Source organism: Chiloscyllium plagiosum, chromosome 9, assembly GCF_004010195.1.
Source record: "Chiloscyllium plagiosum isolate BGI_BamShark_2017 chromosome 9, ASM401019v2, whole genome shotgun sequence".
Classification (NCBI taxonomy): domain Eukaryota; kingdom Metazoa; phylum Chordata; class Chondrichthyes; order Orectolobiformes; family Hemiscylliidae; genus Chiloscyllium; species Chiloscyllium plagiosum.
This window is the reverse complement of record NC_057718.1, coordinates 19,181,638-19,186,760: the sequence shown is the minus strand read 5'-3', so window position 1 is coordinate 19,186,760 and position 5,123 is coordinate 19,181,638. Positions and strand designations below refer to the sequence as shown.

At 40.8% G+C, this 5,123-nt stretch overlaps 1 protein-coding gene across 4 annotated transcripts in view; it reads left to right on the top strand.

The window, feature by feature from the left end:
* The window catches only part of rasgrp3 (RAS guanyl releasing protein 3 (calcium and DAG-regulated)), a 145,503-nt gene that overhangs the window by 26,968 nt on the left and 113,412 nt on the right, over nucleotides 1–5,123 (top strand). The window lies entirely within an intron of this gene.

The window sequence follows — 5,123 nt, the reverse complement described above, 5'->3', positions numbered from 1 at the left end:
TGACCGTCCCCCTCCCCTCGACTCTCCACCACACTGGCTGTCCCCTTTCGTGCGACCCTCCAGCCCGCTCACCGTCTCCCTCCCCTCGACCCTCCACCACACTGACCGTCCCCCTCCCCTCGACCCTCCAGCCCACTGACCGTCCCCCTCCCCTCGAGCTCCCAGCCCACTGACTGCTCCCCCTTCCCACAAGTCTCGAGTCTGCCCTGCTTGGGCTCTCACCTGCTCCAATAATGTCACTGCCTCTCCAAGGTACATTTTTTAAAAAACACACTAAATAAAACTTTTAAAAAGACAGAGGAAGAATGAGAAAAAAGAAAAGAGGCTCCAACAGACGAGCCCCGGCTGAGGAGCCAGGTCACTGCCTATTCTCTCACCACCATCTTGCACACTCTCTGTAACCTTCTCTCGGTTTTCTAAGATAACATCAATCCTTGATTATTGAGCAATAAGTTAATAGCCTTCAATGTTTATATTCCCTGTCATAAAGCAGGGCAGTACAAAACACCTTCCCTTAACCCTCGAGATATCCGTCCTTTCTGACACACACTGGATTTGGTTATTGTTCCAGAAAGATGTCTAACCTAGTTTTATTTTAAAGAAATCCTCTCGAACGGTAACCAACCCCCATGTGGCACTATTCTAAAGTCTGAACTCGGCCAATGTTTTCTTAAATAAATGTGAATACATCAGCCACCTTTCCTCACAATTTGATAAAGTGCCACTTTAAATGTTATCGTGGAAAGTAGGAGCTCACAGTGCAAGGGGCAACATATTGACTTGTATTTTTCAGGTTAGCAAGTGGTACGCCCCAAAGATTGGTGCTGGGACTTCATTTGTCCCAGTGTATGTTCCTGACTTGGATGAATGGTGTGGGTGCCACATTTGTTCATTCTACAAAGATATGTAAGACATTAGGCTGTGAAGGCGACACGAGGAGATTGCAAAAAGATATGAAAACCAAAAGAACTGCGGATGCTGGAAATCAGAAGTTGCTGGAAAAGCTCAGCAGGTCTGGCAGCATCGGTGGAGAGAAATCAGAGTTAATGCTTCAGGTCCAGTGACCCTTCCTCAGAACTGCAGGTGTAAAACTTGAGGGGGCACAGACCTGGCATTTGGAGTAGGGGGCAATTGGGAAAATGTGAAATTGTACATTTTGGCAGGAAGAATAAAAAAAGCACTTATCTAATGGGGCTGAAATTGCAGTGCTCTGGAACGTGAAGGGATTTGGAAGTCCTTGTGTATGAGTCACAAAGGGTTAGAATACATAGAACATAGCATGTAGGTACAGCAAGCATTTAGAAACATTAAAAATGTTGTCATTTATTGCAAGGGGAATTGAATACAAAATTAGGGATGTTATGGTTCAGGGCATAGGTAAGACTACATCTGGAGCACAGTGTACAGCATTGGTCGCCTTATTTAAGAAAGAAGACTAATGCCTTGGAAACAGCTGAGATAACGTTTACAAGAGTAATTTCTGGAATGGGCAGTTTGCCTTATGAGGAACAGGTTGGACAAACTGCTGAATTGTTCCTAGTGGAGATTGGAAAAATAAGAGATGACTTGATAGAGATGTATAAGATCCTGAGGGATCTTGATAGGATTGATGTTTGGAGGATGTTTCCTGTTAGGAGAGGAACCTGAACTAGGAGGGTCACTGTTTTAAAAATAAAGAGTTGCCTGTGTATAAAAAATAAGATGAAGTGATTATTTTTCTTACAGAGGGTGTGTGAATCTTTGGAACTCTTTCTGGAATTCTGGGGGCAGAGTCTTTGTAAGAGCAGAGTGGATCGATTCTTAGTCAGTGGGGGTGGGGGGGGGGGAGTGTTAATGTTATCAGGGGTCAGAGAGAATGTGGATTGGGGGTTTATAATCAGATAAGCTATGATTTTATTCAATGGCAGAGCAGACTGAAGGCGCCCAATGACCGAAACCTGCTCCTTATCTGTATGCTAATAAATATTTATAGCTTTTTTAATACTATAAATATAATTACACAGGACCGTTATAAAACAAAGCATGACACAAGGCCAAATGTCGAGCTATTAAGTGAGAGCAAGAAAAACTTGGTCAAAGAAGTAGATTTTTAGGAGGAAAGCAGAGAGTGCAGGGAAGCAACTCCAGAAATTATGAACCAGGCAATTGAAGATCCAACCTCTCATAGTGGAGTGATTAACATCAGGGATTCTTAAGAGGCCAGAATGATGGGAGGGAAGATATCTCCGATGACTGGGGGATTGGAGGGGATTGGATGCTGAGAAAGAGAGGTGGGGTCAAAAACAAGTTGAAGTAAGGAGCAATGTCAAACTTGGGTTTTAAAGACTGAAAATTGTAGGAAGGTGAGGACTGAGGGAAATAAAGGATTCTTTTGTGATTTTGGGAATAAACGAAATAGAGTAAAACATTACTTAACATTGCATACTTGCAACACTTTGGAGATAGCGAAGAGGAAGAGGATGTGGGATTTGGGGTATAGAATGAACAAAAAAGGAAAGTTCAAAGAGTCACCAGTGTTTGGTTTACAGAGCGTGATTGAGTGAGTCAGTGTTATCCATTCAGAGTGTTCCGTTTCAGTGAAGAATTCAGAGGCTAGGTTTCTCCCTCAACTTAATGACATGATAGCAATTGGTGAACTTTGTATATCATATTTTGTGCTGCTATTTAATTCCTCTGAATTTAATTTTCTATATTCCAAATGACAGAGGATTTGAAGCTAACCATGGCATTTACACTTATGCTGCTGTGGTTTATGATGCACATCTGACTTAAATAAAATTGACAACGGCGAAACACAAGCTGTGTATTACTTCCATATCACCAGAAATAAAACTAGAACAATAATCCATGTCAGAATACAATCCAAAAATACCCCCACCAGAAAGGCCCAGTCCTCTCAGAATGAGTGTTCAGATACTTATTTTTTTAAATAAAAGGGAAACCTGCATTTATATCACATTTTCATCGACGGCTCTACGTACTTTACAACCTGTGAGGTGTTTTTGAACTATAGTCACTATTGTAATGTTAGAGACCCAGCCAACTTTTGTCTAGCATGCTCCAACAATCAGCAATTATATAATTACCAGAGAGCCTTCTTTCTAGTGACGATGCTGAAGGATAAACATTGACCAGGACATTGGTGATAATGATGTAATTCTAATTTTAATAGTGCCATGGGATTTTTCATACCCACCTGAGAAAACAGATGGTCCACTGGTCTTAACATCTTATCTGAAAGACCACATCAATGACCAGGCAACACTTCCTCTGCAGTGCAATGCAATGTCAGTCATGACTGCGCCCTCACCCCTCTGGACTGGGACTTGAATTCAAGTTACATAGGTTGTATCAATCCAAGCTTTCAGTTTCCAGTAATAAAGCTTAACAACATTTAGTGTAATGTAACTTTCCTGAACACTTATCCTAGTACACGTAGTCATGATTTGGAGATGCCAGTGCTGGACTGGGGTGTACAAAGTTAAAAATCACACAACACCAGGTTATAGTCCAATAGGTTTATTTGGAAGCGCTAGCTTTCGGAATGCTGCTCCTTCATCAGGCGGTTGTGGAGTACACAATTGTAAGACATAGAATTTATAGCAAAAGTTTACAGTGTGATGTAACTGAAATTATATATTGAAATAGACCTGGATTGTTTGTTAAGTTTCTCATCTTTTAGAATGACCATGTTGGTTTCAGTTCTTTCATATGTAAATTGCAAAACTTCTTTTTAAAAATTACATTCTCAATTGGTGTCATGTCGGCCCAGATAATGCATTGAAGGTGCAAGCTGCCCTATGTGAGACTGTCTGCGCCACAATGGTCAGACTGATTCTAATCTAAAAAACGGATTTGCAGAATCTTACTTGGATTCGTGCAATTTTTGAGCAAAATAAAATGTAATTCTCGAGTACTGTCTTATTCTCCACAACCACAGCAGTGCTCCGAAAGCTTCCAAATAAACCTGTTGGACTATAACCTGGTTTTGTGTGATTTTTAACCTAGTACAGGTACATCGCTTCATTGCTTTAGCCTGTGGGTGGATTTGCTGAGTCAAGTGACTGACTTGGTTCTCAGAGTTACTGATGATCAAATGTGCATTTAAAGATGTTCTAAGCCATGTATGTAAATTATTTGAATTAAAAACTATCTCGACACCTGTCGGAAATAAATAAATATCAATCCAAACACAGCATTTAGCATTTGTCCAGACAAGTAGCATGAAAAATGGGGAGATTTAAATTGATCCAGTGTGTAAAACAGACTTGAGACAAATTGGCAGAAAATCTTACATCCTATCTGATCTTCGTTTTAACTAAAGTTCACAGAATAGTTGTTCAAATTCTTTATGGAGATTTGTTTTTCATTCTCAATGTCACTTTCATTTGGTTTCAAATTTCAAGGCCTCTGAGGTCAGTGGAAAAATTTAATATCCCGTGAGGAGAAGCCATCTGGTGTTGAACGTTTCACTGTCTATACCACTTGGTGGGCCATTTGACAACATTATCAGGGCAATTTCCTTTAGCCAGCAACAAGGGGCAGAATTATTGGTTGTCCCCATGATTTTGCACATTAATTGCTCATTGAGTGAGGGCATTTAAATATTTGATTTTCCGGGTCACTGGTATTACAGCTCTGAGCTTTCTGTATTCGTGATGCCCCCTAGACGTGCGAGATGAGAATTATAAAGTGAAACTTTGGCAGAGACAAGCAGAAGTGAAGAATTTCCAAGCTTGAAGAACTTCCATGGGGACACTGAACAGCTACGAACATTGGAATGAGGTAGATCATTCGGCCCTTCAAGCCTGCTACACCATTCAAACAGATCATGGCTGACCTGATGTTAACCTCAACTCAACCTTTCTGCATATTCCCATTTGCCTTCCATTACTTGGGTAATCACAAACCTATTAACCTCGGCCTGTGAGAATTGGAAGTTGGGTGTCCAGAAAATGGGGGAGATACTAAATTAATATTTTGCATCAGTATTTACTGTGGAAAAGGATATGGAAGATATAGACTGTAGGGAAATAGATGGTGACATCTTGCAAAATGTCCAGATTACAGAGGAGGAAGTGCTGGATGTCTTGAAAGGGTTAAAGGCAGATAAATCCCCAGGA